This window comes from Gorilla gorilla, chromosome 8, assembly GCF_029281585.2.
Source record: "Gorilla gorilla gorilla isolate KB3781 chromosome 8, NHGRI_mGorGor1-v2.1_pri, whole genome shotgun sequence".
Classification (NCBI taxonomy): Eukaryota; Metazoa; Chordata; class Mammalia; order Primates; family Hominidae; genus Gorilla; species Gorilla gorilla.
In genome coordinates this window covers 110,811,582-110,831,845 of record NC_073232.2, presented here as the reverse complement: position 1 = coordinate 110,831,845, position 20,264 = coordinate 110,811,582, and the positions used below count along the sequence as shown (strand labels likewise).

Genomic DNA, 20,264 nt, shown 5'->3' with positions numbered 1-20,264 from the left:
ACCATGTTGGCCAGGCTGGTCTCGAACTCCTGACCTCAGGTGATCTGCCTGCCTTGGCCTCCCAAAGTGCTGAGATTATAGGCATGAGCCACTGCACCTGGCCAGAGTTTTTCTTTCTTTAATAATAAATTAGCCTTAGCTTACTGTAACTGTTTTACTTTATAAACTTTTTAATTTTTTAAAACTTGTTGATGCTTGTATAATAATATTTAGCCTAACAGCTGTACAAAATTTTCTTTATATCCTTATTCTTTAAGATTGTTCTGTTTTCTACTTTTTAATTTTTTTACCTTTTGAAGTTTACTGTTAAAAACTAAGACAGAAACACACACATTGGCCTGGGCCTACAAGGAGACAAGATCATCAGTTTCCTACTCGGGAGACTGAGGCAGGAGGATTGCTTGAACCCTGGAGGCAGATGTTGCAGTGAGCCGAGATCATGCCACTGCACTCCAGCGTGGGTGACAGAGCAAGACTCTGTGTCAAAAAAACAAAAACAAACAAACAAAAAAAAAAGTATCACTTTCTTGCACCTCCACATCTTGTCCCCCTGGAAAGTCTAGTTCCATGGCCTGGAGCTCTCACTTCCTATACCATTGCTTTCTTCTGGAATACCTCCTGGGGGATCTGCCTGAGGCTGTTAAATTTTAATAAGTAAAAGGAGTAAATTCTAAAATAATGATGAAAACTATAGTATCATAAATACATAAACCAGTCACAAAGTCATTTATTATCATATCAAATATTATGCACTATACATAATAATTATATGTGCTATACTTTTATACAACTGGCTGTGCAGTAGTTTTGTTTTTTACCATGATTGCCACAAACACATGAGTAATGTGTCACACTACATTACAATGGCTATGATGTCATTAGGCAATAGCAATTTTTCAGCTCTATTATAGTCTTGTGGGTCCACCATTGTATATGTAGTCCGTCATTGACTGAAACGTCTTTATGCAGTGCATGACTGTACTTGGCACATTGGAAATGGCTGTTCAACTGTGAAGGAGTTGTAGTGGGACTGATCTAAAGGAGGCAATGTCCTGCTGAGGTGGACCAAGAAAATACACTCGGTGAAGAAAAAACAGCCTGAGTGGCAAAGAGGAAGGTGGGGCCTACATGGGGCCAGGACTGGGCTTTGGTCTCAGGCTGCTTAGGGTTCATCAGGAGATCCCCAAGGGAGTGGCAGGCCATGGGACCACCTGTGAGGTGCATCTCAGGGCAGAGACATGTACTGTGTGGCTTTGCCCCTTCCTTCACCTGCCTGTTTGTCACAATGAAATCTGGTTGAGAGAAGCCAGCTCATCCAGTCACACTTTCAGGAGACCCCTGGCTTATCAGCAAACAAATAGAGAGAAAGCAGTGGGTGGTGCCTTATCATTCACAGTATCTAGGATCTGCTGTGCTGATTGGAGGACAAGACTTCCAAGGGTATCTGGAGATTAGATTGGCAGTAATGATAGGTTGAGCTTAAGGGGGAAACTAAGCGACTCAGAGAGAGTAGGAGAGATAAACATGGATGAAAGATTCTTTATACTCCTGGCTCTGCACTCTATTTTTAAAAACCTTTTAATAGTCTTCACTACCTATACCATAAAGTCTGTAGTGAGGCCTCCATGACTCTCCATGGTCTGACTCCAGCTTATTTTCCACCCTAACTTCCCACTGCTCCCTTTTAGGACATACAGCTGCAGTGAAATACATACTCTTTCCCACATGAACCCAGAACCCAGTCTTTGTCTGGAAGAGTCTCCTTTACTCTCTGCAAATCTAAATAGCCGCCAGTTTTAAAAAGTACAGCTCACAAACCATCTCTTCCACAAGGCCTCTCCAGAACCCCCACATTCTCCTCCCAGACAGAATAAATCTCAGACTTCCCACGTTCTTATAATGCTTTATCTGTATAGTGACTCTCCCAGGCTGTCTTTACTTCTCATCAGAGGGTAGGGACCTCGGGACAAAGACTATCCCTTCATTCACCTGCTCTTCACCTGCTCTTGAACAGTCTGGCACATAACAAGTAGTCAATAAATGTTTGTCGGTCAGTGAGTGAGCAGATGAATTAATGAAATCAGGAAGCAGATAAGGGGAGAGTGAGAAGGACTTGGGGCATGTGAGGATAGACATAATCAGATGAGTGCTAGCACAGGTCAGGAGAGAAGCCTTCAGGGTAAGATGACTGGAGAGTGTGCTGAGGTACAACCACAGTGGGAGTGTAGAGTTGGGGCAGGGGGAAAATAGAGGACAGAAGGAAAGAGTACACAGGGCAAAGAGTGAGCTCTATCCTGGGGACTCAGAACTGAGTTAAAGAACCAATAGACAAGGCCGGGTGCAGCAGCTCATGCTTGTAATCCCAGCACTTTGGGAGGCCAAGATGGGTGGATCACTTAAGGTCAGGAATTCGAGACCAGCCTGGCTAACATGGTGAAACCCCATCTCTACTAAAAATACAAAAATTAGCCAGGCGTGGTGGCAGCCGCCTGTAATCCCAGCTGCTCAGGAGGCTGAGGCAGGAGATAGCCTGAACCTGAGAGGCGGAGGTTGCAGTGCGGCAAGATTGCGCCACTGCGCTCCAGCCTGGCCAACAGACTGAGACCCTGTCTCCGAAAGAAAAACAAGAACCAACAGACAGAGAGGCTTCGATTCCCCGGGACACAAACTCAAGATGCCTAGAAAGGCTAGACAGGGAACATGAATGAGCAAAGTGGGTAGCGAATGGTGTATACCCTATCTCAAGGGTACAGCCTCTGGTCAGCTCCAGAGGATTCTTAGAAGTAAGCCACCATGAACAGATCTTCAGATGTTTTCAGAAGCCAGAAATATGTATTTTTTGGTGAAATCTCCCTTTCGTGAGATATTGGAAACAAGTAGGGTTTTCAAAAACTTTTTGTTGAAACATGACACACGTATAGAAATGTACACATATCCTAAGTGAATTTTCAATGAATGTTCACAGACTGAAAATGCCCATGTATCCAGTTCCCTGATCAAGTGTCGGAATATTACTAGCAACCCAGAATTCCCCTCCCCAAGTTCTCCCTTCTAGTCATTGCTGTCTGAATAGTAACCACTATCCTGACTGCAAATGATGTGGAATAATTTTGCCAGTTTTATACTCTATAAATGGAATCATAGAGTATTTTTTGTGTCTGGATTTTTTCACTCAACATTATATTTGTGGGAAGCATCCATATTTTTGGGTATAGTTGTGGATTGCTCATTCTCATTGTGGGATGGTATCTCACTTGAATATACCACAATTTATAAATCCATTTTATTGTTTATGGACATTTAGAGTTTCAGTGTTTTAACCATTACACACAGGGCTGCTAGGAACATCTAGTGGACATCTTTTAGTAAACATATATGTACATTTCTATTGGATGTATACCTAGGGATGGAGTAGCAGGATCATAGAATATGTTTACATTTGGCTTTAATAGATGCTGCCAAGGTGTATAAACTTATACTCCTACCAGCAGTGTATGAAAATTTTGGTTTCTCCACAGCCTTGTCAACACTTGATTTTTTTTTCATTTTAGCCATTCTCAGATACGTGTAGTGGTGTTGATTTTGTTTTATATTGCTGTGATTAATAATGACATTCAGCACCTTTTCCTATATTTATTGGCCATTTGGATAGTTACTTTTATGAGATGTCTGTTCAGGGTTTTATTCATTTTTCTATCAAACTGTCTGTCCTTTTCTTTATATATTCTGGATATGAATCCTTTGACAGATGTAGTGGCATGATCTCGGCTCACTGCAACCTCCATCTCCTGGGTTCAAGTGATTTTCCTGCCTCAGCCTCCCAAATAGCTAGGACTACAGGAACATGCCACCATGCCCACCTAATTTTTGTATTTTTAGTAGAGACAAGGTTTCACCATGTTGGCCAGGCTGGTCTCGATCTCTTGACCTCATGATCCGCCCACCTCGGCCTCCCAAAGTGCTGGGATTGCAGGCATGAGCCACCGCACCTGGCCTCAATGGTGTCTTTTGATAAACACACATTCTTAACTTTAACATTGTCCAGTTTATCAATTTTTTTCTTTATGATCAAGATTCTTTGTGTCTTGTTCAGTAAATATTTGCATACTCCACTGTCACAAAGATGTTCTCCTATGTTTCTAAAAGCTTCCTTGTTTTGCCTTTCATATTTAGATCTGTAGTCAATCTGGAATTGTTTTATTGTATGGTATAAGGTAGGAGTCAATAAACATTTTTCCATATGAATATTCAATTGACTCAACAGCATTTATTGAAAAAGATCATCCTTTCCTCAGTATACTGCATTGGTGCCTTTGGCATCAATCAGATGATCATATATAGGTAAAGGTCTGTTTCTGGACCTTGTATTATGTTTCATTGGTTGGTTTGTCTATTCTTGAACCAAAACCTCGATGTCTGAATTACTATAGCTTAATTTTTTTTTCCTTTGGAGACAGAGTCTTGCTCTGTTGCCCAGACTGGAGTGCAGTGGTGCGATCTCAGCTCACTGCAAGCTCCACCTCCCAGGTTCATGCCATTCTCCTGCCTCAGCCTCCTGAGTAGCTGGAACTACAGGCGCCCACCACCACGCCCGGCTAATTTTTTTTGTATTTTTAGTAGAGACAGGGTTTCACCATGCTAGCCAGGATGGTCTCAATCTCCTTACCTCGAGATCCACCCCCCCTCAGCCTCCCAAAGTGCTGGGATTACAGGTGTGAGCCACCGTGCCTGGCCAATTACTATAGCTTTATAATAAGTCTTCATATCTGGTGGTATAAGTCTCTTCCAACTTTGATTTTCTTCTTCAAGATTACCTTTGATATTTTTGGCTTTTGGCATTGCCGTATAAATTTTAGACTCAGCTCATTAGTCTACACAAGAACCTGCTGAAATTCTGACAGAGGTTGCATTGAATCTGTAGTTTAATTTAGGATTAATTAACATCTTTACAACATTGAGTCTTTCATTCCATAATATGGTAAATCCCTTCATTTATTTTGAGTTCTTCATTCCTCTCCATAAGGTTTTATAGTTTTCAAGGCAGAGGTCTTACCTACTTTCATTAGATATATTTCTAGGTGTTTGATGTTTTTGAAGTTGTATCTTTCTTAACGTTTTAATTTCTTTGTAGTTGTTGGTAGTAGATAGTGATCAAATTTACATTTGTATGTTGACCTTATATCCAGTGACGTTGCAAAATTCACTTAGTAATTCTAATAGTTTGTAGATTCTTTTGAATTTTCTACATACACAATAATAGTGTCAGCAGATAAACAGTTTTCTTTCTCCTATTCTAATTATTACTCATCTTTGAATCGAGCCATCTATTTGCAGAAGTATGTGAATGGGGGCAGCATACTATCTCTATTAGGATCTGTTGTTCATACTTCCTTCCACCAAGTTTGCATGTCCTGTGCTCTGGGAGTACACTCCCTCTTCTGTTCTCCACATTCCAGAGGTCAGTGTAGCTCACAGCAATTTCCCTTAGATCTAGACTCTGTGTCGCTATCTGGTAAGCTCACCCCTTTCTTTATCACTATCAGTCTTTTTTGGCTAGAAGCACATGTGGCAAATAATAAAAGTCAATTAATAATAATAATAATAAAAGTCAGAGTTTAATATGGGTTCTTCAACTCAGTCTTTTCTGTGGTGAGGAGCTAAGTCTTTATAGAGACACTCTCCACTTCCACTTTTTAGAGTTCTTAGTATGCTTTCAAGGCTGTGACAGTTTTCAGGACTCTTTATTCTACCTCAAGCAAGCAAGCTCAGTACATGGTAAGTATGCTTTGTAATTATGGTGCTTGGTATTATGGCTGTTTACTTGCTTCATTGATAATGGCCTTCTTCTTAAGGCTGCATTACGTTATTTTCGTTGTTGTCAAATTGGTTTCGAAAGAGGAGAATTAAGTTACAATGCCTTTATTCCATCATCTGCAACCAAATGTCCTCTTCACAGTTTTAAAAACCAAAATTTATAGCTTTTCTTATTATAAACTTTATACATGTTCATTGTATAAAGTATAGAAAATAAATGGAAATACACAGAAGAATAGTTAAGTATAGAATCGTGTGGGCTTATTTGCTTGAGGCAAGGGCAGCAAAGACTTTACTATAACTGCAAGACAAGAGGTGTTAATGGACAAACGAATCCCGTGGAGAGCCAGACTGTGCCAAAATATACAGCCCTCAAAGGGGAGCTTAGTTAGACAAGTCCACAGGACAAGCCGAGTGTGCAAACATAAACAGCCCTCAGAGGGGAGATCTGGGCAGGCAGACACATACAGGACTCTGCAGGAAAGCGGAGGCTGCAGAAAAGGCAGAATGTGCAAACAGCACCTCGCTCAGAGGGGAGGCATAAAAAGGGTGGAATCCCAGTCATTAGAGGTGCTGGAAGGCTTATTAAGTTACATTCTATTCCCTGAGGCTAATGCTGAATCATTCCCATTCAAGATTCATTTAATGCATTTTGTTAAATGGCTCAAGAGGGGGCATAACTTCCCCAGAGAAGATTTTAAAGTCCTTAGAGCTGAAAGGAACTTGTCTAAACCAGTACCTCCTAAAGCATGGACTATGTGCCATTAGTGGCATAGGAAGTTATTTTAATGGTACATAGATTTTTATTTTTACTTAACAGTTATATTTAATTTATGTTAACAAATCATAGCTGCTGCAATGAAACCACAGTTTCACAGATATTCTTATTTAGGATAAGGCTAAAGTTGGTAGTAATGTTAGGCCTTGGGTGATTTAAACTATTAAGCAAATAAAGTACAGATACTGCAAAAATTAAGGTTTGGGAAATAGTGATCTAGAGCAACCCCTTTGTCTTAGCTATGAAGAAACCAAGCCAGAGAGGAAACATGACCTACCCAAGGCAGAACCAAAACTAACACGCAAACCCCTTAATTTCCAGACTAGTGTGCTTTCTAAGGGCAACTGACTTTCCTGTTAATTTTAGAGAATTCAAAATTGCAAGGGTTTCTAGGTGTTCATCTTACTCTTCTGGAATATTACTTACTTTTACAATACTTGCATCATTGTAAACAATCTCTCTACCTTTGTGTAGTCAACCATTTAGTAAATGTCATGAGGCATTTTGGTGCTGATGTAAGGAATACTGAGACAAGATGGAGTCTCTGCCCACAAAGAACTTAGAATTTTATGGGGAATTAGCTAAGTACAAATAATCATTCAAGATACAATGAAGTACAGACACAGCAATGCAAGAAATCTGTTGTGGGAAAATAGAGAAACAGACAGTTATTTTCAGGTAGAGACTGAGAGACTTCATGAAGGACATCCTACTTTAGTCAGATTTGAGTAAATGAATAGGATTTCAGTGGCCAAAAAGGAGGAAAGAGAATTCCGGGCTTAGGCAAATAATAGGAACAAAGATTGAGAGGTGCCTAAGTCCATGGGGAGTTTGGATGTTGTTGTATAGTCTGATCTGGCTGGAAGCCTATGGAGAGGAGACAGTGTGCAGGATGCTGGGAGAGGTAAGGCTTGGAGGACAGGTTGAGTCTGAGCCTTGGTGGGCATGGGATGCACTGCAAATTTCTCTCAGGATTATGGGAAAAGGTAGATGATGGGACTGAGACATTACATATTATTATAGTGACATGACATGCCTGTAACCCATTTACTTAATGCTAAGAGTACTCAACGTACCCTTGGATCCTTAGTGAGCTCTATGGAGGAGAGAGTACTCAGTGAACAAGATCACAATGCAAGATTGTACTGTAAAAAGAAACAGGGGCCAAAGGACTGACTGGACACAGACACATGTGGCTGTCCACCTGAAGATGAGAAATTCCACTGAGAACAAAACAGCCCCCCAAAACAGCACAGGAAGAGCCATAGAGAGAAAAGAGAGAAACAAAATAGCAATCATCAGTGACAGCAATTAAATTCGCCTTTCTTATTGTGACACTGGAGAGACTTTATTAACCTGTGGCCTTGGAAAAGAAGAGAGGCTAATGTGATCTAGGATCCAGAAGGTGAGAGGTGATATTAGCGCTTGAGCAGTGGGATGGCAGAGTCAGAAATGGTGGAGAGAAGGATGGTAGAAAATTCAGCTGGAACAGACCAAGAGAATTGACCTGGCCATTGCCAAGGCTTGAGGTGTGTTCTGTGCAAAAAGTAGGCTTGGGGAGGAGGTGAGCTCTTTACTTCAATAATGATGCATGTCTGAGCATGTAGTTGACCCCTAGGGATTTGGTGAGACTGAACACACAGGTAATGGCCACCCAAAGTCTCACATGTAAACAAGGAAAAGGAATAAAGCTTCATTAACAGAAAGAACAGCACAAACTAAGATAACACATAAAGTATCAACATCTGTAGTAATTACACAGTTATTAATATGTGTATGAACAGTGTTCTCTATTCTCAATATAACTTTGTAGTAAGATTTCTGGTCTTATCTTTTTAATATTGCCAGAATGCTGGGAATATGTTTCTTGAAATAGTTCATGTAACCAACCACCTGGGGAATTCACATTGTAGATGCTTTGAATTAGATGTAATGTTAGTAATCTGGAAACAAGTGTGTACTCACACATGTCAAATTGAGAGATGGGAACTGCAATGAGACTAATTGCAAAATTATCAGAAATTCTAAAAATAATTTATATCCTGCTTTAGAATTCAATTTAATCCAAGCAATTTTTATTAAGGGTCTTTTGCAGGCAAAACCATTTAGTGTGTCCTTTGAGAAACAAAAGGAAGAGTCAGAGATGTCTTGACCCTTGGGGTTCTTGCAGTCTAGTAGCTGATGGACGACTCTAATATTCAGCAGGCTAAAATAAATGTTATAGAAGAGGCTGATATGGAATGTCTTTGAGGTTCAAAGAAGAGAGATCATACTTCTCATATCATCAAATCTAAGATGCTGTCAACTGAAAGACACACCATTATTTTATGCACCACTAAAAAAGAAAGAACTCTGATAATTAAACAATGACATGTCATTGATGGCAAGAGGCATTCCTTTTCCAGAGATGTTAAAAATGTGAAAAAAGTCATCATGGAATTGATGAAATATTGTCGAAGAATTTTGATAGGTTGAAATAAGACAAAAAGCCCACCAAGTAGAGGTCCTTCTGTTTTTTATATACTGTAGGTCCATACATTCTTAGATCATTCACTTCTGTGACTTCAGTCACTCCCTCTAGGATCATAACTCAGAAGCCTTAGTCTTCTCTCCTAAAATGCAGACCCTTATATCCCACTTTTTTCATTCATTTCTCTGCCACTTATGTAGTACCTATATGTGCCAGGCACAGTTCTAAGTGTGTTAATATTAAGTGTCATAAAACCCTATGAATAGGTATTATAATTACTAAGATGATGATGATGATGATGATGATCTCCATTACACAGAGAGGCTAAGTAACTTATCCAAGGTCACACATCTAGTAAGTGGCAGCACCATTTACTAGCTACCTGTTTTCCCTTAAATATCCTGCATTATCTAAATATCAACATATCCCAAAACTAAATTCATTGTTCCCCTATAAACATGCTTCTCCTTAGCTTTTAGAGCATCATCATCCTGATAGTCACTCAAGTCAGGTCCCTCTCCTCATCCACCACATCCAACTTATCACTATGTCTGTCAGTTTCTTTGTTTTTCTTTCCCTGCTGTCTTTGCCCTAGTTCAGTGTTTGCCAAGTTTGCCTGGTTATTAAAACCTACCAGAAAAAATGTATTAATGATAAAGATTCCTAGGCTGTTCCCCTGGGGTTACTGATTCAGTGATTTTGGCTAGGGTAGGATCCAGAAATATGTATTTTTAACAAGCACCTTAGATGATGTTTATATTCAGGCAAGTTTGGGATACAGTGCTGTATCAATTAGGATAGTTTGGTTGTAAGCAACAGTAACCAACTCTGGCTAACTTAAGCAAAAAAGAAAAAAAAAGAATTTATTAGAAAGATATGGATAGCACACAGACTATTTTAAAAAGCTAGGCAACCAAGAAAGGGTAGGAAATTGGATAACTCTGGGGATCCAGTGAGCAGGAACAGTCTCTTCAGAGGCCACAATTGGGATGAATGAGCCCCAGTCATTTTTCAGTCTTTGTGTCACCCAGTTTGCGTCTCTGATTCCAGAGAGAGAACATTTGATTGGCTTAGTTCGGATCATACTCCTGCCCCTTGGTGGGAGGGCGGGGCATCTTTATTGACAGTCTCAACAGAACAGCATCCAGTGGGGAATAGATACTTTTTATAAAAGGAAAATGGGAGCACTGTTGTCAGAAGAAATGGGAGTTGATGACAGGCAGGCAAAAGCAGCAGATGTTCAGTACAAACAACCCAAACACATAGTCCACGTCTTCATTCCCCTTCATCTAGAGAAGTATGCATCCTCTCTAATCTCTTTTTTCTGCAGCGCTGTCAGTATGATCTTCCAAAACATGCAACTGATTGTCTTACTTTCCTGATTGCAACCCCTAGCAAACCCAATCCCACGTACAAAATAAAGATCAAGCTTCCCAACAACGCTCACAGCCTGCGGTGAACTGACCCCTGCATACCACTTCAGTGTCATCTTTTGCTGCTTCCCCTTTCCCACCCCCTCACCCAATTCCCTTTATGCTTCAGTCATAAAACTATTTATAATTCCTCAAATGTGCTATACTGTTTGGTGCCTTTGTATTCATTTATTCTTTTGTTCATCAGTGAATAGTTATGGAAGGCTCAACCATAAGCCAGGTACTGGAGGTACAACTGAGATGAAAACAAACTAGTCCCGGCCAAGTTCAGTGGCTCATGCCTGTAATCCCAGCACTTTGGGAGGCCAAGGTGAGAGGATCACTTGAAGCCAGGAGTTGGAGACCAGCCTGGGCAACAAAGCAAGACCCTATCTCTACAAAAAAAATTTAAGAAGCCAGACGCGGTGGCTCACACCTGTAATTCCAGCACTTTGGGAGGCCGAGGCAGGCATATTACGAGGTCAGGAGATCAAGACCATCCTGACTAACACAGTGAAACCTCGTCTCTACTACAATACTATAATACAAAAAATTAGCCAGGCGTGGTGGCAGGCGCCTGTAGTCCCAGCTACTCAGGGGCTGAGGCAGGAGAATGGCATGAACCTGGGAGGTGGAGCTTGCAGTGAGCTGAGATCGTGCCACTGCACTCCAGCCTGGGCAACAGAGCAAGACTCCATCTCAAAAAAAAAAAAATTAAGAAAGAATTAGCCAGGTGTGGTGGCCTGCACCTGTAGTCCCAGCTACTTGGGAGGCTGAAGCAGGAGGACTGGTTGAACTCAGGAGTTTGAGGTTGCAGTGAGGCAGTGAACTATGACTGTGCCACTGCACTCAAACCTGGGTGACAGAGAGAGAACCCATCTCGAAAAAAAAAATGCTAAGCATTAATAAGGATGGAAGGGCTACCCTGAGAAAGGGACATTCAAGCTAAAGAAGTTTACTAGGCTGGGAAAAGAAAGGAAGTTTCTAATAGAGGTAACACAGGCTGTAAGGTGGCATTTTAAATGGAAAGAAGGCCAGCATGACTGGAATACAGAGAGAGAATGGGTTGAGAAGAGATACCAACAGGAGTAAGTCAATCAAATAAAATTCCCTTTGGAGGGAAAATGTTTAAACTTGAATAAGCTGAGTTTTTAAGTGCAGCAAGAAATGCAGGTGCAAATGACCCCGATTGAGTTGGAAATACTAGTGTGTAGATTTTTCTCAGGTATCAGGCCAGGGATATGATCTGGGAGTCAGATATAGAGCTGAACCGTGGGAATAGATGATATTGCTCAGGAATAGATCTGGTAAAAGGAGACTGAAGACAACTTGAGAAAAGGCCACATCTAAGAGAGATGCAGAGAAGGCTCGTTCTGAGATGTAGGAAGCGAGTCATGGAGGGGAAAGGAAGAGAGTTTCAAGAAGGAGGAAGTTGTTGGTCAATATTCAGTTGCTATTAAACGCAGAGGTGGAGAAGAAGAGTGACGAAGAAAAGCCCTCATATTTGGTAGATGGAAGTCTACTAGTGATGAAAAAGAACACTTGGACCAAATTGATTAGATAGAAACAAGTGGGTAGGTGATTTTAAAAGGGGGCAAGGGCTTTTTAAAGAAGTTTGTCAGTGCTGCAAGGGAGACCCACAGTACTGTACCAGGATAAGGAAATAGGTTTTTAAAATGGAATTTTGAAGTAGCAAGGGAATAGACCTAATGGAAATAAGTCAAGACATAACATGTAGAGAATTAGAGTGAACTTCTGAAGGAGGCCAGAGGAAAGAGGACCTTTAATGAATACGACATTTATCTTCATTCTCAGCAATAGAGGGATAATAATAATAATAATAATAGTTATTTTGTAGTTTTGTGGAATATCAGGCCCTATTCTCAGTAGTCTAGAAGTATTTAATTTTATCAACAACTATATAAGATAAATACTATTAATTTCCTCATTTTACAGATGAAAAATCTAAGGCTCAGTGTCTCTAAAATTTTTTTTAGCCCAGTGTCTCTCTGTGAGAGACAGTAAGTGGTGTAAGCAAAATTTAATTCCAGGTAATTCGATTCCAGAATTTCTACTCCTAAGCAGTAAACTGTAAGATAATAAACATTTTGAGGTTGCTGGAATGGAACCTTAACGTGAGTACTTTAGGATATTCATATTAGATGACATACAACTTTGTAGGAAAATAGGACTTGAAGGTATCTGCTGCAAGTGGGCGAAAGAAGGTGCAATTGTGGGGCTCTGTGGGAACAGGGATGATATGGGAATCTGATGTGTGAGAAATTCAATAGGGATCTAGTAAAAGATGAATCGAAAGACTGATCCTCTTACCTGCCACAGTGAGAGATATATGAGTCTCACAGTAAGATTAATGTTCTTGTTTTTCTTGACCATTTCAAGATGCCAGATGCTGAAGTACTTGGTTGTAGAATTAAGGCCAGGGACAATGGGCCTAACATCTCAGCTTCCAAGTGTGCTCCTGCGCAATTCCTACTGTAGAATGCCTAGGTCAGCACTTGTTCCTCTTACCCCAAGGTTGAAAACAGTACACATTCATCTCTAAATTTCTTTTTTTTTTTTTTTTGAGATGGAGTCTCACTCTGTTGCCCAGGCTAGAGTACAGTGGCAATATTTCCACTCACTACAACCTCTCCCTCCCAGGTTCAAGTGATTCTCCTGCCTCAGCCTCCCAAGTAGCTGGGATTACAAGTGCACACCACTACGCCCAGCTAATTTTTATATTTTTAGTAGAGACTGGGTTTCACTATGTTGGCCACACTGGTCTTGAACTCCTGACCTCAAGCCATCTGCCCACCTCGGCCTCCCAAAGTGCTGGGATTACAGGCGTGAGCCACCGCACCCAGTCTCATCTCTGAACTACTGAAAGTAGGAGGTAGAGGGGGAAGGGAATTTGCCTACCCACTGTCAACAATATACTTTTTTCTGTCTAGCACCATTCACTAAGTCATCAGAGAATCAGGATTACAACCAAAGTTTTATAAGAGCTATTAGAAGTGAGTAATATGTTCTTCTCTGTGGCCATAATGCTTTGTTCTTTTATGGAATATACGACTATCATTATGTTATAGTTATTTATGGGCATTTTTGTCCCCCTATGAGACCATCAGCTTTGGAAGACAAGGACTATGTGTTGTCCATATCTGTATTTCCAATGCCCAGAATAGTGCCTGGAATCTCATAAATCTATTATATGTATTTAAATTGAATTATTATAGAAGAAGAGACCTCTTGCTCAACTTCTTGAAATTTTGTCTAGTTCAAGTAATTCTGAATTTAAATGAATGTTTAAACATGGAAAAGTCAGTTTCAATATCGTCACTTGAGTTTGTGTGTGTGTGTGTGTGTGTGTGTGTGTGTTTGTGTTCTATTCTTTTTATTATTATTATTATACTTTAAGTTTTAGGGTACATGTGCACAATGTGCAGGTTAGTTACATATGTATACATGTGCCATGCTGGTGTGCTGCACCCATTAACTCGTCGTTTAGCATTAGGTATATCACCTAATGCCATCCCTCCCCCCTCCCCCCACCCCACAACAGTCCCCAGAGTGTGATGTTCCCCTTCCTGTGTCCATGTGTTCTCGTTGTTCAATTCCCACCTATGAGTGAGAATATGCGGTGTTTGGTTTTTTGTCGTTGTGATAGTTTACTGAGAATGATGATTTCCAATTTCATCCATGTCCCTACAAAGGACATGCACTCATCATATTTTATGGCTGCATAGTATTCCATGGTGTATATGTGCCACATTTTCTTAATCCAGTCTATCATTATTGGACATTTGGGTTGGTTCCAAGTCTTTGCTATTGTGTATAGTGCCACAATAAACATACATGTGCGTGTGTCTTTGTAGCAGCATGACTTATAGTCCTTTGGGTATATACCCAGTAATGGGATGGCTGGGTCAAATGGTATTTCTAGTTCTAGATCCCTGAGGAATCGCCACACTGACTTCCACAATGGTTGAACTAGTTTACAGTCCCACCAACAGTGTAAAAGTGTTCCTATTTCTCCACATCCTCTCCAGCACCTGTTGTTTCCTGACTTTTGAATGATTGCCATTCTAACTGCTGTGAGATGGTATCTCATTGTGGTTTTGATTTGCATTTCTCTGATGGCCAGTGATGATGAGCCTTTTTTCATGTGTCTTTTGGCTGCATAAATGTCTTCTTTTGAGAAGTGTCTGTTCATATCCTTTGCCCACTTTTTGATGGGGTTGTTTGTTTTTTTCTTGTAAATTTGTTTGAGTTCATTGTAGATTCTGGATATTAGCCCTTTGTCAGATGAGTAGGTTGCGAAAATTTTCTCCCATTCTGTAGGTTGGCTGTTCACTCTGATGGTAGTTTCTTTTGCTGTGCAGAAGCTCTTGAGTTTAATTAGATCCCATTTGTCAATTTTGGCTTTTGTTGCCATTGCTTTTGGTGTTTTAGACATGAAGTCCTTGCCCATGCCTATGTCCTGAATGGTAATGCCTAGGTTTTCTTCTAGGGTTTTTATGGTTTTAGGTCTAACGTTTAAGTCTTTAATCCATCTTGAATTAATTTTTGTGTAAGGTGTAAGGAAGGGATCCAGTTTCAGCTTTCTCCATATGGCTAGCCAGTTTTCCCAGCACCATTTATTAAATAGGGAATCCTTTCCCCATTGCTTGTTTTTGTCAGGTTTGTCAAAGATCAGATAGTTGTAGATATGCAGCATTATTTCTGAGGGCTCTGTTCTGTTCCATTGATCTATATCTCTGTTTTGGCACCAGTACCATGCTGTTTTGGTTACTGTAGCCTTGTAGTATAGTTTGAAGTCAGGTAGGGTGATGCCTCCAGCTTTGTTCTTTTGCCTTAGGATTGACTTGGCGATGCGGGCTCTTTTTTGGTTCCATATGAACTTTAAAGTAGTTTTTTCCAATTCTGTGAAGAAAGTCATTGGTAGCTTGATGGGGATGGCATTTAATCTATAAATGACCTTGGGCAGTATGGCCATTTTCATGTTATTGATTGTTCCTACCCATGAGCGTGGAATGTTCTTCCATTTTTTTGTATCCTCTTTTATTTCATTGAGCAGTGGCTTGTAGTTCTCCTTGAAGAGGTCTTTCACATCCCTTGTAAGTTGGATTCCTAGGTATTTTATTCTCTTTGAAGCAGTTGTGAATGGGAGTTCACTCATGATTTGGCTCTCTGTTTGTCTGTTATTGGTGTATAAGAATGCTTGTGATTTTTGCACATTGATTTTGTATCCTGAGACTTTGCTGAAGTTGCTTATCAGCTTAAGGAGACTTTGGGCTGAGACAATGGGGTTTTCTAGATATACAATCATGTCGTCTGCAAACAGGGACAGTTTGACTTCCTCTTTTCCTAATTGAATACCCTTTATTTCCTTCTCCTGCCTAATTGCCCTGGCCAGAACTTCCAACACTATGTTGAATAGGAGCAGTGAGAGAGGGCATCCCTGTCTTGTGCCAGTTTTCAAAGGGAATGCTTCCAGTTTGTGCCCATTCAGTATGATATTGGCTGTGGGTTTGTCATAGATAGCTGTTATTTTTTGAGATACGTCCCATCAATACCTAATTTATTGAGCGTTTTTAGCATGAAGGGTTGTTGAATTTTGTCAAAGGCCTTTTCTGCATCTATTGAGATAATCATGTGGTTTTTTTCTTTGGTTCTGTTTATATGCTGGATTACATTTATTGATTTGCATATATTGAACCAGCCTTGCATCCCAGGGATGAAGGCCACTTGATCATGGTGGATAAGCTTTTTGATGTGCTGCTGGATTCGATTTGCCAGTATTTTATTGAGGATTTTTGCATCAATATTCATCAAGGATATTGGTCTAAAATTCTCTTTTTTGGTTGTGTCTCTGCCCGGCTTTGGTATCAGGATGATGCTGGCCTCATAAAATGAGTTAGGGAGGATTCCCTCTTTTTTTATTGATTGGAATAGTTTCAGAAGGAATGGTACCAGTTCCTCCGTGTACCTCTGGTAGAATTCGGCTGTGAATCCATCTGGTCCTGGACTCTTTTTGGTTGGTAAGCTATTGATTATTGCCAATTTCAGGTCCTGTTATTGGTCTATTCAGAGATTCAACTTCTTCCTGGTTTAGTCTTGGCAGAGTGTATGTGTCGAGGAATTTATCCATTTCTTCTAGATTTTCTAGTTTATTTGTGTAGAGGTGTTTATAGTATTCTCTGATGGTAGTTTGTATTTCTGTGGGATCGGTGGTGATATCCCCTTTGTCATTTTTTATTGCATCTATTTGATTCTTCTCTCTTTTCTTCTTTATTAGTCTTGCTAGCGGTCTATCAATTTCGTTGATCTTTTCAAAAAACCAGCTCCTGGATTCATTGATTTTTTGAAGGGTTTTTTGTGTCTCTATTTCCTTCAGTTCTGCTCTGATCTTAGTTGTTTCTTGCCTTCTCCTAGCTTTTGAATGTGTTTGCTCTTGCTTCTCTAGTTCTTTTAATTGGGATGTTAGGGTGTCGATTTTGGATCTTTCCTGCTTTCTCTTGTGGGCATTTAGTGCTATAAATTTCCCTCTTCACACTGCTTTGAATGTGTCCCAGAGATTCTGGTATGTTGTGTCTTTGTTCTCATTGGTTTCAAAGAATATCTTTATTTCTGCCTTCATTTCATTATGTACCCGGTAGTCATTCAGGAGCAGGTTGTTCAGTTTCCATGTACTTGAGCAGTTTTGGGTGAGTTCCTTAATCCTGAGTTCTAGTTTGATTGCACTGTGGTCTGAGAGACAGTTTGTTATAATTTCTGTTCTTTTGCATTTGCTGAGGAGAGCTTTACTTCCAACTATGTGGTCAATTTTGGAATAGGTGTGGTGTGGTGCTGAAAAAAATGTATATTCTGTTGATTTGGGGTGGAGAGTTCTGTAGATGTCTATTAGGTCCGCTTGGTGCAGAGCTGAGTTCAATTCCTGGGTATCCTTGTTAACTTTCTGTCTTCGTTGATCTGTCTAATGTTGACAGTGGGGTGTTAAAGTCTCCCATTATTATTGTGTGGGAGTCTAAGTCTCTTTGTAGGTCACTCAGGACTTGCTTCATGAATCTGGGTGCTCCTGTATTGGGTGCATATATATTTAGGATAGTTAGCTCTTCTTGTTGAATTGATCCCTTTACCATTATGTAAAGGCCTTCTTTGTCTCTTTTGATCTTTGTTGGTTTAAAGTCTGTTTTATCAGAGACTAGGATTGCAACCCCTGCCTTTTTTTGTTTTCCATTTGCTTGGTAGATCTTCCTCCATCCTTTTATTTTTAGCCTATGTGTGTCTCTGCACGTGAGATGGGTTTCCTGAATACAGCACACTGATGGGTCTTGGCTCTTTATCCAGTTTGCCAGTCTGTGTCTTTTAATTGGAGCATTTAATCCATTTGCATTTAAAGTTAATATTGTTATGTGTGAATTTGATCCTGTCATTATGATGTTAGCTGGTTATTTTGCTCGTTAGTTGATGCAGTTTCTTCCTAGTCTCGTTGGTCTTTACATTTTGGCATGATTTTGCAGCGGCTGGTACCGGTTGTTCCTTTCCATTTTTAGCGCTTCCTTCAGGAGCTCTTTTACGGCAGGCCTTGTGGTGACAAAATCTCTCAGCATTTGCTTGTCTGTGAAGTATTTTATTTCTCCTTCACTTATGAAGCTTAGTTTGGCTGGATATGAAATTCTGGGTTGAAAATTCTTTTCTTTAAGAATGTTGAATATTGGCCCCCACTCTCTTCTGGCTTGCAGAGTTTCTGCCGAGAGATCCGCTGTTAGCCTGATGGGCTTCCCTTTGAGGGTAACCTGACCTTTCTCTTTGGCTGCCTGTAACATTTTTTCCTTCATTTCAACTTTGGTGAATCTGACAATTATGTGTCTTGGAGTTGCTCTTCTCGAGGAGTATCTTTGTGGCGTTCTCTGTATTTCCTGAATCTGAATGTTGGCCTGCCTTGCTAGATTGGGGAAGTTCTCCTGGATAATATCCTGCAGAGTGTTTTCCAACTTGGTTCCATTCTCCCCGTCACTTTCAGGTACACCAGTCAGACGTAGATTTGGTCTTTTCACATAGTCCCATGTTTCTTGGAGGCTTTGCTCGTTTCTTTTTATTCTTTTTTCTCTAAACTTCCCTTCTCGCTTCATTTCATTCATTTCACCTTCCATCGCTGATACCCTTTCTTCCAGTTGATTGCATCGGCTCCTGAGGCTTCTGCATTCTTCGCGTAGTTCTCGAGCCTTGGTTTTCAGCTCCATCAGCTCCTTTAAGCACTTCTCTGTATTGGTTATTCTAGTTACACATTCTTCTAAATTTTTTTTCAAAGTTTTCAACTTCTTTGCCTTTGGTTTGAATGTCCTCCTGTAGCTCGGAGTAATTTGATCGTCTGAAGCCTTCTTCTCTCAGCTCATCAAAGTCATTCTCCGTCCAGCTTTGTTCCATTGCTGGTGAGGAACTGCGTTCCTTTGGAAGAGGAGAGGCGCTCTGCTTTTTAGAGTTTCCAGTTTTTCTGCTCTGTTTTTTCCCCATCTTTGTGGTTTTATCTACTCTTGGTCTTTGATGATGGTGATGTACAGATGGGTTTTTGGTGTGGATGTCCTTTCTGTTTGTTAGTTTTCTTTCTAACAGACAGGACCCTCAGCTGCAGGTCTGTTGGAGTTTGCTAGAGGTCCACTCCCGGCCCTGTTTGCCTGGGTATCAGCAGTGGTGGCTGCAGAAGAGCGGATTTTCATGAACCGCGAATGCTGCTGTCTGATCATTCCTCTGGAAGTTTTGTCTCAGAGGAGTACCTGGCCGTTTGAGGTGTCAGTCTGCCCCTACTGGGGGGTGCCTCCCAGTTAGGCTGCTTGGGGGTCAGGGGTCAGGGACCCACTTGAGGAGGCAGTCTGCCTGTTCTCAGATCTCCAGTTGCGTGCTGGGAGAACCACTGCTCTCTTCAAAGCTGTCAGACAGGGACATTTAAGTCTGCAGAGGTTACTGGTGTCTTTTGGTTTGTCTGTGCCCTGCCCCCAGAGGTGGAGCCTACAGAGGCAGGCAGGCCTCCTTGAGCTGTGGTGGGCTCCACCCAGTTCGAGCTTCCTGGCTGCTTTGTTTACCTAAGCAAGGCTGGGCAATGGCGGGTGCCCCTCCCCCAGCCTCGCTGCCGCCTTGCAGTTTGATCTCAGACTGCTGTGCTGGCAATCAGCGAGACTCCGTGGGCGTAGGACCCTCCGAGCCAGGTGTGGGATATAATCTCCTGGTGTGCCGTTTCCTAAGCCCATCGGAAAAGCGCAGTATTCGGGTGGGAGTGACCCAATTTTCCAGGTGCCGTCTGTCACCCCTTTCCTTGACCAGGAAAGGGAACTCCCTGACCCCTTGCACTTCCTGAGTGAGGCAATGCCTCGCCCTGATTTGGTTCATGCACGGTGTGCTGCACCCACTGTCCTGTGCCCACTGTCTGGCACTCCCTAGTGAGATGAACCCGGTATCTCAGATGGAAATGCAGAAATCACCCATCTTCTGGGTTGCTCAGGCTGGGAGCTGTAGACTGGAGCTATTCCTATTCAGCCATCTTGGCTCCTCCCCCGAGTTTTTTTTTAAGTAGTTTGTTAAGGCAATTGCGATGTTTTGATAAATATTATTCTTCCATTTGAAATTTGTCTTATGCAGTACATTTCAGAAGAACAAAGATTGCCTTTTAAAAATTTAATTTTAACAATGAAACACTAGAGTTGCAGTATAAGGATAGCATAAGGTTAAAGCCTTTTTAATTATAATTGAAAAGAGGAAAACTTTTTACCACTACAAGGATTCTAAACATTTA

The 20,264-nt window shown here is 41.0% G+C and overlaps 1 protein-coding gene across 4 annotated transcripts in view; it reads left to right on the top strand.

Moving 5' to 3' along the window:
* Nucleotides 1-20,264, top strand: part of HPSE2 (heparanase 2 (inactive)) — an 840,195-nt gene that overhangs the window by 735,842 nt on the left and 84,089 nt on the right. The window lies entirely within an intron of this gene.